Source organism: Pogoniulus pusillus, chromosome 20 (assembly GCF_015220805.1).
Source record: "Pogoniulus pusillus isolate bPogPus1 chromosome 20, bPogPus1.pri, whole genome shotgun sequence".
NCBI lineage: Eukaryota > Metazoa > Chordata > Aves > Piciformes > Lybiidae > Pogoniulus > Pogoniulus pusillus.
In genome coordinates this window covers 16,218,998-16,235,846 of record NC_087283.1, presented here as the reverse complement: position 1 = coordinate 16,235,846, position 16,849 = coordinate 16,218,998, and the positions used below count along the sequence as shown (strand labels likewise).

General features: G+C 38.2%; 1 long non-coding RNA gene across 1 annotated transcript in view; it reads left to right on the top strand.

Moving 5' to 3' along the window:
* Window positions 1-271: 271 nt before the first annotated feature.
* LOC135184522 (uncharacterized) overlaps window positions 272-16,849 on the top strand; it is a 43,720-nt gene continuing 27,142 nt past the window's right edge. Inside the window, exon 1 of the long non-coding RNA XR_010306080.1 lies at window positions 272-364. This is a non-coding gene — a long non-coding RNA (uncharacterized LOC135184522). The remainder of the gene's footprint in view (window positions 365-16,849) is intronic.

Below are 16,849 nucleotides of genomic sequence, written 5' to 3'. Positions count from 1 at the left end.
TTTTGATGCCTTTACTCATGCTTACAGCATACTTGCTAAATAGTTTCTTACCTTGTAAGTGGTACAACTGCAATTAACAGGTGAGGCATCAATAGGTGTGAATATTGGTGCCCACTGATCAGCTCAGACTACCTTGGAAGTAACCTGTGACATAAGGGCAATCAGTCTGATTGCACTGGTGAGGAAACTGAGACTCCAGTCGTGGCCTCATTTTGAAAATAAACACCCAAAACTTTGGCCTTTTGATTGTAGCATTCTGAAGTTGGGACCATCAGGAGATTTGGATCCTGAACTGTAAAGTCATTTCTCCATGGTGGAGAACAGTTTTCGTGGTAGAGGCTTCACCTTCTTTGACCAGCAACAGGTGAGTTTCTCTCTTCCTTTTGCATGATTAAAATTATTTTTACTGAAGCAGAGTACTCCTGAGTATTACAGATTTGGAATCAATAACATTCACGACTCCTAAATACTTATTAGGTATATCTCAGTCAAATCAGATACATTTCTAAGCTATCCTAGTTCCAGATACTTTGTGCAATGTGTGTCTACTCCAAAAAGTTAGAAAGCTTATATGAATTTTATGAAACTTACTCTCTGGAAGAGACCATTCAAAAGGATCAGTTTACTTTCTGCCATTGGAAACATTACTGTGGCCATACTGAAAATGTTACAAGGTTTATAATTGATAAGAGTCAGTAATCATTGGAAGGAAGGTACACATTTAATGGCAGTTCTTTCCAGGAAAGTAATCTTAGAAGAACAAAACAAATCTTTAAGCTAGCACCCCTTTTTTCAAACTTGCCCAATTACCTCCCTTTTGATTTAGGTGTTAAATGTTGTGCCTATTGTCTGACAAACATATCCGTTATACATACAGTGTCTGCTATAACTGCATAGGAGAGGAGGAGTGTATCTGAGGAGTTTGTGAGCTTGGCTTTAGAACAAACACATTTTAAATTAAAAATAGCTAACTAAACTCTTTCCTTTATAGGCATGTTTTGAGTTGATTCTGTAATTCCTTCGAGGCTAGGCATGCGTATGAAGTTCAGACAGAACACACACTTCTCTTCACTGATCCAGTTTCAGATTCTCCGCTTGTCTGGTCTTTTATTCACAAGCACATTTGTTGAAAAGAGAATATAATGCAGATGGTAATGGCTGAAGTGAGCTATGCGTTGTAGTAATGAGGTATACCTTGTTCTCCAAGCCCTTTTTTCTGGGGGGCAAAATAATGTGGTGATAACACACTAATGTCGTTTTAACATAGGATTGTATTTTCCTCTTTTGATCATGCTCATCTGTTGTGGTTTTTTTTACTCTCTACCTACCTATTCAGCACTGTCGACCTGTATTTTTCATCCCAGAGTATTATTCTCATTTTCTTTTAAGATAAGGAGATCTGTATTTCTTTAAAGAGGACTTTATGCTGATAGAATCTCAGGATGGTGTAAATCTGCCAGTTGTATGAGCTCCTCTTACAATAGCGCAGTGTGTATAATGCTAATAGAGAAGTTGTGCATTTTTCACCAAAGCCTGCAGAAAAAAGTATTCTTAGGATCTTTAGTTTCTGTAGCTCTACCACCTAACATCTCCTCCAGAGGTCTGATTATTGCACGTGATAGGTGCCTTAGAAAAACCCAAGACAGATAAGGCAGACCTAATTTCTAACCCTGACATCTCTGCCACCCATTAGTTATCTTTTTTAGAATTCTTGCTATGCCCTGTGAGAGAAAATGTGTCAGTTACATCTGCAGCTTCGATCAGAAGGGGGAAAATTGTTGTCTGTTAACATCAGAACTACTGAAAAATGAAGCAAATTATGTACAGGTGAATAATCAATCTGGCAGGAGAGGATCATTCTACCTGTTTGTCACTGAGTGCAGGTGAGTGATATCTGTCCCACTGCTGTTGTTTGTTTCAAATGTCTCTTTCATAGCTCTTGTGTCAAAAGGCATCCTTTGCCTATTTGGAGAGTGTTTGAAATCCAGCAACATTTGTTTTCTAATATAAAAACTATGTGTCCCTGTGCATTTGCACCACTCAGTCTCTACTGTGACTCTCAGGGGGTAACTTATAAATATACAAGTACATCTCAAAACACGTTTTGAAGAAAGAAGAGAGCAGGAGGAGAGAGAGAGAGGAAAGAGAAGAGAGCTAGCAACTCATCTAAAGTTACACCATCATCTTTAACAGCTGTGTGCATATTAAAGGCAGTAATGGGGGAGTGAAGGTACCGCATATTTCAAAGCTGAACTGTTGCAGTAACAATAAGGAAGGGGGATGTTGTGCAGAGTTAGCCAAGCGTTTGAAGTACATTACCGTAAGCCAAACCAATGAAGTGGACAAGATTTCTAGCATGCTGCAGTGGTGCCTCTGCGTACTTAATAACAGATGTTTGGTCTCTCTAGGCAGATAATTGTCCTGCTGTAAGGTTGGCTTGACCTGTGTGAGCAATACTGTGTACAGCACTGAAGCAGTAACAAATGATCATAGCTTTTCTCTTTTTACTGGTAGAATGCTTAGCCACGCTTCCTTTTAAGCACATAATTACTCCAAAGCAACTGGAGCCCATACATCCTCCTTGCTTAATGGCTCTGAAGCCATTTTGCTATAATTTATGGGGACAGGGTTCAAAGTTTTAATAATATTTGGATAATATCATTGCCAAAATGTCTTTGAGCTGTGATGAATAGAATGAGAGTGGGCACATTTCGATTCTGTGCATGACAGTGTGAGCGTTAACAGCACCATACTTTGTTCAACCTTTATGGAAACATTCACGAGCCAATTTGCTCATGAATTATAGATATGAGCATGAAGAATTATAAACAGCAGTGGAAAACACACAGCCTTGCTTGTTCATAAGGCACTGTCCTGTTAGTGGCTCTTCTTTATGCAGATAAATGAATTGCAGGGAATACAAAAATGGTTTAAATAAACCCTTAGCAGATAATGTATTAGCACATCAACATAAAATACACATGCACTGTGGCATGCTTTTGGATATTTATGTTTGTACTCTCTGCTCAAGTGGCTCACTGATTTTTTGGCTTCCTATCATTCACCTAATAATTTCAGCATCCTAACTGCACCTCTGGGTATGTTTATCTGACAATCCAAGCTGTTCTTTGCTTTATGTTGTTTGCTGAAATTGGTTTACCAATTTGCTCTGCAAGTCGCTTCAGTGTATGATAGGTTAATGATGTTAATCAAAGCTAAATAAGAGTAGACATGATCCTTTCATTGAAGCCATAGACCAGCCTAGGCCCAAAAGTGATAGCACTGATGAAGCAAACAAGGCTAGCAGGTAGGTGGCATGAGATTCGAAAAATAACGTTAAAATAACATATTGCTGAAGCTAATGTACACCTGGAGCTTCATCCAAACTCTACTGAAGTCCATAGGAGTCTTTAGTAATTTCACTAAGATTTAGACCAGGCACATAAAACTCTGCATCATTTGACTATTTCTTTTTCCGATCTACTTGATAGGACATGAAACTTACTGTGAGCAAACTGTGCTTAAATTCTGCAGATAATTCACCAGTGAGAGGTTAAGGGTTTGATAAGCAAATGACACAAGTATTTTTTGTTATAAAAACACTACAGAAATACTGACTTTCTCTGTGGGTGACAGCTGCTCTCAATGACAAATGGAAAGAAATACAAATATGAATAAGAATTGTTTAAAATATTCCCCAATGGTGATGGTAGCTGGAAACAATTTAATAAATACTCTCTGTTTAATTCCATTCTATGATATTTAAACACTACTTCATTTAATCAGAAGGGTATTTGATTACAGAAATAATCAGCCAGGTTGACTCTGGCCACTAAGCCTGTGTGTGGATAGCTAGATGTAACATATGTGAGGTTCAGTAATTGTTTTTGAAAAACAGTTAAGATGGCCTTAATTACAGTGGCGTGATTGAAAATGCTAATGTTCATTATGAAATTCTAATGTTCACTTATTGGAGATTCTCTTAAATATAAACCTTAATTGGCCTGTTGAGTAAACAAGTTAGTCTTTTTTCTCAGTAAGTTGAACCGTGTTCACAAACTAAAATAATTTCCTCTGATTGTGCCGAGGCCTAGAGAGACCATGAAATTCCATGGCTGTTAAAAACAACTAAGAGACAACCCCACAAAACTAGCTTATGTGGGACTCGATTACAGTCTTCAAAGAATATCTTGTATTCTGTTTTTATTTTAAAATAATATATGCAGTACTTTAATTCTGTATTAAGGTGTTGACTAAGCCTTTAAAAATAGGTATATTTCTGTATTGGGTTATCACCAGAAGACAAAATATATCTTTTATTCTTCCTCCCAATTCTTTTCTTCCTTCAACTACAAAGAGGGTCTGGAAACCTTCAGCCTCAGAAGCTAAAAATACAACATCTCTGTATTTTTCTTAATTGATTTCTGGAAAAACTATGATCTCTAAGAATGAATTGAGAGACAGGAATGATAAAGGCAGAAGTAGTTTTACATTTTAAACAATTCCAACAAGAGGCTGAATATTCAACAACTGATAGGCCAAATAACAAGTTGTTAACTTCACAATGCACAGTCACAGAGTACCTATGTGTCACTTTGAGCAAAGATTGAAAAGACATTAGAATTAGAGATTTAACAGCTAGTTTTGATTAAATCAAAACAATCAGAGTAGTTGCATTTGCAACAGAATTAGGTTTAAAAAATCCAGGCTCAGAATACTTTCCCAGACCTCGCAGTTCAAGCTTATTCAAGGACAGAATTTTCAGATGATACCTTTGAAAAATATATATTATTGAATACTTGAGACTTCTCTGGCAAATGACAATGTATGTTCAATTGTTTTGTCTCCTGTCCACGACTTAGAATAGTCAACAGACACATAGCCTCCCAGTGTGGTGTCATTAGCAAAGTTGCTGAGCAGGCTCTGTCCCCTCATCAATGTCATTGATGAAGATGATGAACAGCACCTAACCCAGCACTAATCCCTAGGGAACTCCACTAGTTACTACAGACTGGAGGACTGGAGCACTGCCTGATGAGGAGAGGCTGAGGGACCTGGGACTTTTTAGTGTGGAAAAGAGAAGACTGAGAGGGGATTTAATAAATATCTATAAATATCTGAGGGCTGGGTGTCAAGAGTGGGGGGACAGGCTCTTCTCACTTGCTCCCTGTGATAAGGCAAGGAGCAATGAATGCAAGTTTCAGCACAAGAGATTCCACCTCAACACAAGAGGGAATTTCTTTACTGTAAGGGTCACAGAACACTGGAGCAGGCTCCCCAGAGAGGCTGTGGAGTCTCCTTCTCTGGAGACTTTCAAGGCCTGTCTGGATGCGTTCCTTTGTGTCCTGAGCTAGATTGTATGGTTCCGCTCTGGCAGGGGGTTGAACTCATTGGGTCTCTTCCAACCCCTGACATCCTGTGATCCTGTGATCTTACTTCCTGCGTCAAATAAAACACCTGAAGGATGTCACCAGAGCACATAAGAGGTGGTCTGTATGCTTTTGTGAAAGGTGTAATGACTGATTTAACTCAGGAGCTCATGTAAGTCAGTACCTTATAGGCCAAAGTGTATCCTTACATAGGACAAGTAGACAAGCATATGCTAATATCCCCAGGCCCACAGAGTTTAGGGAAAGCTAATGAATAATGAAGGATGTCTGGAAAAACCTCAAGAGCTTTTGGGTCCATGGACATAGTTTATTCAAAGCTTTCATGCCCAAGAAAATCTGAGTTGAAATCTTATAGAATTTGTGAAACCTGATAGTTTTGAAAAGGTACCAAAATGCAGCAAGGTGAATGATTCTCAGGGATATCCCTCACTGGGAAAAATTCCAGCACATGCAAAAGGATGAAAGTTCTACGGCCATACTTTCTACCATGTTTAAAAATATTAATGAAATGGCAATTCAATTTGGCACTATGTCGTGAACAAGAAGAAGGCTATTCCAAAACACCCGGAAAACATTCAAGGGGTTTTTTTCCCCACTTGTTCACATTCATCTCTTTGTCCTCCCATTGTGCTATGCTTCTGCCTTGAAATTCGGTGCTGTTAAGTTCCTGGCAAAAGGAGAACTCTAGAGCTCTTCACTGTTTAGTGTTGGCAGATGCTGGACCTCTGGGAAGGCTACAAAGTTAAAACCAGGCTCTAAATGATACACCTCTCCAGGTATACTTCGAATTCCTGCTTATCACCTCCTTGTGCGGTGGAATTTGAAGTGACCCGCTTCCTCTAATTGAATGCAAGCTCGGTTCGATCACCCCGTCTTTTAATTTAGCTCTCCCACCTAGAACAATGGGTGATTAACACAACTCAAAACAAGAGCGTAAAGGAAAAAGGCAGCACAACCAGCCTTGGTGCAGCTGCTCGTCCCCAATGTTTGCCTGCTGGGTAGCAGCATGTTACGGTCACTGCCAAGCCTTGATCTTACCTCTCTGTGTCAGTACTCCAAGGATCCATCCTTTAAGCAGCGTAGATCACACAGTTAGACATTGTTGAGGAACTTCAGTGTCACTTCTAAGCAATGCAGATTCTGCAACTTGAAACAAAAGCGAATTAGTCAGAATGGTTTTAAATGGTTTAATTTTTTTTTATTCGTACTGCTGCTTTGATTACCTCCAATGCTTTTGATATTTTTCCCCTTCTCCTAAGTTACTGAAATGTTTGTCTGCTTATTTGTCAGATATTTCAGCTTTAAAGTTTTGGGTTTGGTGGAGTTTTTTTGTTTGGTTTGGTATTCATCTTGTTCCCAGTACCAGCATAATATCTCACCAAGTTGTACCATCCTTAGATCAGAATATGTTAAAAATTTCACTTTGAAAGAGTTACAGTATGCTTGCCTGTATTTAATTCCTAGAAAGTTATTTTGATGCAGTTCATTTTGGTGCTGGCCCAAAGGCATACCATATCGTTCGAATCAAGCTCATGTGAAGTATTAGCATTGATAAAGACAATTTTAAAACCAAATGGGAAAAAATGCCATGATTTAAGAAGGCTAAATCCATTAGCTGCATAGAATTAACTTATAAAAGCTCATAAAATATATTAGAGAACAGGAACACCTCTGTTGATGCTAACTACAGAAGGTTGTAGACAGAGCAGCTGTCCAGGTTATCTATGCAAATTTCCACTCAGACCGTAAGGTGTTTGTCCCAGAAACTTTACTGTCCCAATAACCATAGACCCTGCTCTGCTTCCGAATACCAAGATGCTAAATCTATCAGCAAACATAATCTACTACTTCAAAAGTATTATGGAAAAATGTAATGGATTTTCTTTCCAGCCTCTGTGAAAGTATGTAACACCTCTTACTCAGGCCCAAAACAAACACCACCAAGGGTTCTGTATGTCTTTCCCTTGTATTAGTAGTGTGATGTGATGTGTACATCAGCCCTTCTTTCTTCAGCAGCTGACAGGCATGTACTCAATTTCACATGTACATAATATGACACCTTAAAAAAAAAAAAGCACCCCAAGTCTTTCACCCCTGGAGACAAATTATCATGTCTCTAAAAGGGTTACTTGCTAGTCACTAGTTAAAAATCAGACTCAGCATACCTGCAATGATACAGTGTTTAGAAAACAAACAGATAGGGTTAGATCCAAACAAAGGATTCATTTTAATAGTAAACACATTTAGGAGGGTGCCTGTGTAAATGTGAATTGTTTAGGGGATGGATTACCATTTTGCATACATTTTAGAGCTCTGAGAGAAACCATTAAGGGATTAACACCTCCGATTTATGAAAATGCAAGGATGATAAAGAAACAATAGGGGTGACAGCATTGTGTAAACGACATTGATTCATTTCAGAACAGGGCTGTTAACTGCTGGAAATGAAGAAATAAATGGAACAATGGATAGATGCTTTTACCAGCTTGTCATTAATTAACAGTGAGCACAATTCTTCTATTGTCTTTTTTGAAAAATACAAAATTGGTAGGAAAATACAAGCCACGGAGCAAATAGATTACTCTGTGTCACTGGGCTGACATCTGCATTTTCTTTCTTCTCTAATATATTTTGGTTTTCAATTTATATCGAACTTTTAGCCTGGCAGCAAGCCCAAATTTTGCTTCCTTTAAAAATCCTAAAAGGATGTGTTTGCATCCTTGAAATCTTACTGTGTTACAGAAATATAACGAAAGCCAGGATGTGAGAAAGCGTTAATAGATGTTAGTGAATCCCCCGTAACTCAGCTTAGAAGCACAAACAACAGTTCAATGCACTATTCTGCTGACCTATTGCATCCGATCAACTGTGGGTTTATTTCTAGCAATGCCAGCAGGTGGGAAGTGACAACTTGTTTCTTTGGAATCGTAAAGAAAGATCGTCTCTGATAGAGAATTAGCTGGAAGTAAGTGAGGTTGTTTGGCACAGATCTGAGCAGGGACAATGCTTGATTATGGCTATCACTCTCCAGCTGCTGTCAGAATGTTAAGTTTGCTTTCTTGAGGCCTGACATCTAGCACATTTCTTTTTCTAATTAGTATCAGGTACTGTAAGATGCTGATATTTTACTGCATGTCAGATGTACAGGGCTGAAATACATTACTGAACTCAGAAGTAGCTATAGAAGCTAGCAGTTCACCTCTCATGGTGAATCCAAAGCATCCCTATGTATTAAAATATATGTGGAGCTGAAGAAGTTGGTGTATACAAACGATCATTCCCGAGGAAGGATGCAGAATGTAGCTGACAACTCAAACGCCAGATAGGCAAAATATCCTGAGCACTAATTTCATTTTCACCAGCATATTCAGGCAATTTTCTGTTCCTGGTTATTTTGTCACTCTGGCAGCAAAGCAGTGTGTTTCCCTGCTGCAGGGGGGCGGGGGGGGGGGAGGGATTTTACACCGTGCTAAAGCAGCAGCAGCAGCCCTGCCCACCAGATGCAGGGAAATCAATTAAGCTCAGCATTGTTAAAGATTTGCCATTTTGGCACCTTTGTAATGACATTGTAGGCAAGAAAGAGCCAGAGTTTTCACCTGGGGCAAGCATTAAGCACAGCTTGGCAGAAGCAGTGTAGGAATTAATGTGTGGATGCAGGTGCGACTGAAAAGATGAGCTTGTAGGTATAAATTCAGCCAATGCTCATCAGAAGTCTGCTTGCCCTACTGCAGAGCTCCATGTAAATTTGTTGTATGCGGGTGGCGTGGGGGTTTTTTGGTTGTTTTATGTTTTGTTGCCCCCCCTCTTTTTTTTTTTTTTTTTTTTTTGGGGGGGGGTGGGGTCAGGCAGGCAGCACAAGCATTATTTCATAAACCACTCTAGCATCCTAACATGAAAGTGAGAGTGGTGTGTTTTTTAATCCAAGCTGAAGGAAGTATTTTTTTTACCTTAAATGCCCATAATAGGTTTCACTTGAAACTGATCATTTGTAACAGAACACTCCAGCCAACAAGAAGCAGGTGAACTAAATCTTTATTTTTTTGGTTGCCCCTTGAAAGATGGATTGATATTCAGAACAATAGGTCTGTTTTTTCTTGCTGAAGTGATGTCGTTCATTCAGCAGTGCTTAGGCAAGGTCTTTTTTTGGGGAAAAAAATCACTTATTAAATTTTTGCTTCTTGTTCAAAAGTTCTTCACAAGTTCGTGCTTTTTCAGAGTGAGTCTATCTAAATTTCAGTAATATTCACCCAAAGAGAATAGACACAATTATTTTGTAGGACTGTCAGTGTTGGTGGTATAGCTCCTGGTGTTTCAAAGGTGTTTGCATTCATTTGGAGCACTTGCAATATTCCAAGTTAAGATGTTAATAACTAGCCTTCATACAATCAGCTAGTTAGGCTGCATCTTTTGTAGGCTTTCTCAGTACTGAGTCTCTCAAGTGTGTACTTAGAGTTTTCAGAGGAGAAAAAAAAAGAAGCACTTAATGCAAATTCTGTTAATTAAATGCAGTACCCCAAATAGTCTTTTCTGAAACAATTGTATAAAGATAGAAGTACTTTGCTGCTTTGGGGGAAAAAAATCCCCCTTTTAAACATCGGAATTATATGAGCCTTTAACTTGTTGCATATATAACTTATCTGTGTACAATTATTTTATTATATTTGTCTATGTTTCTTTGTTTCCCAGGAATTGCCTGCCTTTTGTACATGCATTCAACTGTCTCTGCTTAAAATTAATCTGTGTCCTCAACAAGGTTTAAAGTCTGGTATCATGTTGACAAAAAAATAGGACACAAGGCTATAAAGCTGTAAAAAGAGATGTTTAGTAAGGTTTCCTTCTACCTATAGCAGAGATTCCTCATCATATGTGAAAGTCATTGAGGCTTTGTGAGGGTTCCTAGAATTATCTGTACAGAAGAAAACAATTGTAAAGGTCTTATTGTGCTAGAGCACTGAAGCACATGATTTACTCTTAGGCTGCAAGCAGTCCCATTGATTTCACAAACTAGTGACATGCAGAAGGTTAAACATGTGCTTTGCTGGGTTGAGGCCAAACCTGTTATCATCCTTCTGAATAGTTTACAAAAACTTTTCCTGTTAGTTAAAAAAAAAAAAAAAAAAAAAAAAAAAAAGGAAGAACAGCCACAAAAAAAACAATCCCAAAGCATTCTGAAGATATGTTGTATTTTAAGCCTGGATATTAAAAAAAAAATCAACTCTGGTTCAAAAATAAGCTAGTTATCTTTGCAAACACAGGAGGGTTTTTTTGACTCTGTTGCTGCTGTAAGCACAGCCGGCTCCGTGTGTATCACCCCTTGCACAGCAGACAATCACTGTGGCTATATTAATTTTCCCTCAAAGGTTGCCTATCCAGTGGAATTTACTCTTCAAAGAACAGTTGTACAAAAATCACCCAGCACATGAAGCTGTACAGTCAAATGCAGTATGGAGATTTAAGAGACGTTACAATTGACTTTGAATTCTGAGCAGGTGCAATTCAAATTCTTCTGCATGATTCACGTTAAACTCAGGTTTGAGAAGTTATATTAGTTCTGATCTCTTTATTCTCTGACATGTTCTCAAACTTCTCCATGCCAGTGGAATGAGACACCACACATCTAGTGAGTGGAACTGAAATTTTCTGCAGAGTAAAAATTCGGTGTCTAGATGACACCGAAACTTATGCTCTGACCGGGGGGGGAGGGAATAAAACAAACAAACAAAACCCAAACCAGTTGTTGTAGGTTAAGGATTTGCTGGTATACTATACAGAAGAAACTCCCCCAAAGGGACTAGAAATTGCCAAAGGGAAGGTACAGGATAGTGTATTATGGTATTCCATTCCTTATCATGTATTATCCCCATATAAGGAGCAGACTTTCCAGTCAGCTTCTCTCCTGACTCTGAGCTCTTCGTTGGTGTGTGGGAAGGAGACCTTGAAAGTGGTGAGAAGATAATTTTGTTTCACCAAACTTCCAAAAGTATAAAATCTAATCAAGGAAGATAATGAGCTCCTTGTGTATCTCTTTGATTTCCGTTTCGGTGTGATCTTTTACCTTGATTTATAACTGAGGAGCACAAATACTTTAATTATGAAGTAACAATCTTTCATTTCTTTTATGCTGATTTTGATGAGATTTCAGATGTCTCACATACTGGCTCACTCTTATTTCTGTAAGGAAAAATGTAATGGGTAAAGACTGAATGACATTCTTCTTCTGCACTTCTATGCATTCCTCAGGTCCTTGTCAGCAATACTCCAGCAGTATGAGATACTTAAGTTTCCTGAAACTGTATAGTATGACTTCACTAATTCCTCCATGTGTTCTCTTCCCTTGATATATTTTTGAGATAGTAACTTTGTATAGCTAACCTAAATGCAGTTTAAAAACTTGCCAGTATTAGCTCCTTCAGTTCTGTAGAAACAAATCTTTCATTTAGGGTGATATTTTAGAGGTAATGTGTTTGAGAAGGCTTTCCCAAAATAAAGGCATCTGATGGATTAAGTGATCCACATTCACTCCTTGAGTTGTTCTTACTGTACAGTACAAATGGATTAGGCACATTCGTAAATGAAGTTACTGTGGAATAGCTCTTCTGAAGCATACTAGGACTTACAGGCTGAGAAGATCTGCTCCTGATGAGATTCATGCATATCTTGAGCAGCAGAGTGCATGTTTTGGTAACATGAAAGTGCTGGACAAATGCCAGCACATTGCAAATTTTGAAAGGGCTTCTTTTCTACTTGCTTTGATTTTCTTGTTGCATAACAGAACTTCCAATGTTGTATCCAGCTAATAAAAGGATGGGGGAAATGTAAGGGGAGAGAAAACATTCAAAGGGTCCTGTTAAGTCTTTCATGATAGAAAAAGGTAAAAAATCCACACTTTGGTGCCTGACATTCTCCAGTATATGAAATAAAGAAAAAGAGTTCTGAAAGTTTTGGCCAGGCTTATATTCACACGGATTTTTGTTCACATCCTCACAAATAAGTTATCTTTAACTGCAACCAAAAAAGGATCTTGTACAGTTGACTACCCCTTTATGGTTGACACTGATTTAAAGCACTCCATAAGGGGCATAGTACTCAGGAACAATTAAAAGTAAATGTGGTCATGAAAGTTACATGAAGTACTGTCTGCCAGAGCCTTGCAGACACATTCTTTACATGACTGTGTGCCACCTTAGCTAAACCAAAATAAAGCAGTCAAATATGTAGTTTATTTAATACTAACTGGTGGCCTTGTGATAGGAAAGCAAAAATCCTTGACCAAGTTACGTCTTCTCAGATAAAAATCTTATGCAGTATTAATATGATTGCAACTTAGTCTGTTAAAATATTAAGCCTCTTTCAAAAGAGTTGCCAAACAGGTATGCTCTCTGCGGGGTCTCACCAAGCAGGTTTGTAAGACATTATTTTTAATTACTACATTTGTGCTAAGAAAATCAACAGAGCCAAAACAAAAACCCATGCGAAATTGTGCTAGTGTATTCATCTCTTTCTAGTTCCAATACTTTTTGTTCATGACAATAAATGTAAAAGGAGAGATGAGTGTAAAATGTAGTGGTGGATGGGAGCAATTGTAATCTTCTGTGGGGAAAAGAATCTGTGATGAGTTTCCTGTTGCCCCTGCTTAAATAGCTGGTGATTCCTGGTGATCTCAGGAGCTGCACTAATTTGACATTCCAGCATGATGTTCAAAAGGCAGAAAGTAGGAAACAAAGGCTTTTATTTTAGATGTTTTCATCCAGTCCACCTGGCTGGAAGCAAACTGTACAATGGTACAGGCCATGGTACTGTTTTAACCGTATTGTTTTTTTGTAGAACCCTCCTGGTAATGTAGTAAAAGAAACCCATTGTAAGTTATTTGAGCAGCAGCAGTACAATGTTTTTTTCCCAGTTGTGGCCAGTCTTGTTCTTAAAGACTACCTGTGTGGAAAAAGGACATAATAGGCTCCAAGGTGACCTTATTGTGGCCTTCCAGTATCTGAAGGGGGTTTATAGAAAAGCTGAGGAGGGACTTTTTAGGATCTCTGGCAGTGACAGGACTAGAGGGGATGGAGCAAAGCTGGAAGTGGGGAGGTTCAGACTGGACCTGAGGAGCAAATGTTCAGCATGAGAGCGGTGAGAGCCTGGAATGGGTTGCCCAGGGAGATGGTTGAGGTCTTATCCCTGGAGCTGTTTAAGGCCAGGCTGAATGTGGCTCTGGCCAGCCTGATGTAGAGTAGGGTGTCCCTGCCCATGGCAAGGGGATTGGAACTAGATGATCCTTGTGGTCACTTCCAACCCTAACTGATTCTATGATTCTGTATTGGAAGGTAACATTCAGCAATGGTAGAGCCTGGACCATAGGGCCTCCTATGCTCCCCTTAATCCTAATTTTTGTATATATAAACTTTTGAATGAAACAGGAAGTCTAAACTAGATAGGGCAAAGATTGACACCAGTCTTTAAAAGATGAACTTTTAGGATGTTTTATTGATGTCAAATGCATGTCCTCCTTATCCTGACCTAGCATTTCTTTCTCTAATCTATCAAAGAAAAGGACGTATCTGTGTAGAAAGTGGAGACCGGTTTGCATCATTCCTGTGTAGATGCTGCTTTTTTTTCCCTCGGCTTTTAAGTTAGTATCTATTTTTTTGCATCAATGAAAACATCTTTTTACTTAACCTCTCAGATAACTTTTCATTCATGAATCAAGTCTTTCTTCTAGTCCTCCCAATGGTAGGTGAAAGGGATAACTGGATTTCTGTAAAGTTAGTGCTGATTAACATGAATACAGTTTCTCGCCTGCTCACTTAGCTCTGGTCTGTCAGTATTTCTATTGATATTTCATCTCAGCTGTTTTACCTGTTTCTTGAGAACACAAGAGAATCATCTGTGAAATACTAGTTTGTTGGCAAGCTGTTTGTTTACAATGCAAGACTGAAGTGTTTTGTAGTTCAGGGGTCTGTAGGTAGCTGGCTACTAAATTCCTAATAGAAAAATGTTAATAAAATAGATGGGCCTGGGTTTGTCCATTTAATCTTTCTTGAGTCTCAGTAATTTGAGACATAGGATGTGACTAGAATCAAAGTGAGAGGTTCAACACAGCTTATTAATTTTATCTGCAAGTAGATTTTTATTTGTATTACAGAAAACAAACCACTGGATAACTAAAGCATAAACACATTTATGTCTATTCCCTAGAGTAGGTAGTACTCTAAGTTACGTGATAATTAGAGGATGCATATACTTAGGTTAGTTGCCAGCTAACAATGCAGAGTTGTTGCAGTGTGGTACAATATGTGCCAAGAAAATCCTGCACACAGGAAAGTGTTTTCTACAGCTGACACAAATACCTGGGCACTGAAACATAACTAAAAAATCTGTTTGAAATCAATTTCCATCTTTCTTTTGTATTTCAGCATATGGTGTCATCAGTGATAAGACAGAGTGTGCAAGAGCTCCTTCTCTCTGTATTGCCGTCATATTCTCTTTAGATTGTTGCTATTTATAGGTGACATTTTCCTATGGAAAATGTGTTTAGGTCACTTTTATTTTCTTGTTTTTCATTGACTTGTCAAAATAGTTACGTCTATGTCAGTCTACCAATTCATCATTATATTTTCCAGCGAGAAGCAGTCCAGTTTTGGACATCTTTTTTTCCAATACATGGGATTTTGTCCAGCCAGACACTTGACAACCAGGCCTGGTTGTAAATAGCAGGTCGAGGCATGCTGTTTTCAGTCACTGAGTGAGAGAGTTACTTCTTTTATAAGTCACTATAATGATATGCACGTGCACTGTTACAGAGACAGTCAACACTTGCTCAGAATCTTACTATTATAAATATAGGACTTTGGAAATGTATTTTGCTAGTTTGGCCGTTCTGATAACATAATGCAAGAGTTGGCTAAAGTGCATTCTTTAGAATTTTGCACAGATTTTATTTAAAAGCATAATACATAAATAGCTCTACATGTGGTACTTTGGCAGCTTTTATGAGGACAGAAAGAACTTTTTAACTGCATCTTTGTAAACAAGAGCTAATTTTCTAAATATTTTTCTCTTGAGAGGTGAACAAGAATTCTCAAATTAGTTTAGATAATTCAAACCTCCTGAGGAAAGTAAAATGAAAAAAATTCTCATCGTTTGCACCAATGTGATTTGGAGGAAATGATTCATTGACCTCACATCTGAAGCTTGATTTAATACGAGGAAGGTAGCCCAGCTGAGCACTCTGGTAGACTAAGAGCAACAGCACATCAGTCTGACATCCTTTACAGGCTCCAGTCATGGTCAGTCGTCAGCACTTTAAGGAAAGCAAAACAAAAACCAGAAGCCAAATTATACATCAAAAGGGAAACATAGTTTCTTCTTGTGCGCTGCAGGCAACCAGCAGACCACCTCAGAATGAGATTCGTATACTGTGTAAGAAGGAAACAGTCAACAAACAGTCCTTTCAGTCTACACCACCCTGTATCTACAACAATCTGCATAGCCAAGAACTCAAATTACAAAATTATTTGTTAAATTTCAGGATTACCCTGCTTTTGGGAAGAGTCCTTTACAGAAATCACACTAAACTTGCAAACAATCATTACATTTTTTTAACCAAGTGATACAGTTGCAGAAATAATTGCTCCTCTCTGTAAGATTTTGTACATTAATTGAGTGATGTGTTATGTAGCCATAGCACGAGCTGAAGACTTGAAAGAGTTTTATTTTTAGTACTGGGGGGGAAAGGCTGATGGCTTGAGATCTCACAATATGATTTTGATTCTGGGGGAGAACAGTGCCAGAAAGAAAGATCTCATCCGGTCGAGCTCAAGCTTGTTTTGATCAAATAACACAGCATCACCTTGGATATATGCATCTCTAGGGGGAAAAACAAACAAACAAACAAAACCAGGAAAATACCCCACAAACACAAAACAACCCAGCTTTTTACTTCGTATTGATAGATTTGAAGCTTATGGTATCCTAATTCCATCTTGCCAAGTGAGAGCATTAACAATTTTGATGTATTTTTTATCCAGATATGCTTCTACTGAGATATGTGAAAATATGCTATCATATTAAAAAGATTGAATATGAGGATATAAGAGAAAAAATATTTTCTTGTTATCTCATGGATAATTCTTAAGGAGCAGTTATGAAATGATGCTCAGGCATTCTTGAATTTGTGTGCTTATTGATGTTTGGGAAGATGCAGCATAAGTTTTGTGATCAGCTAAATGACCAGTGCAGCAAAGAGTTTATTTAATAGTCTGTTGTTCAGCAGATCCAAATCTGTGAAGAAAATACTTAAATAGTTTCCAATTTCAGTATTATGAAAAACTACTGCTAAGAAAATAATGGCACTTTTGTTGTAGTAGTAGTAATAGAAATATTAGAAGTATTTAGAAGTAATAATAGTATTTTTGTTCATGTCCCCTACGAAGAGAGACTGAGAAACCTGGCGCTATTTACTCTGC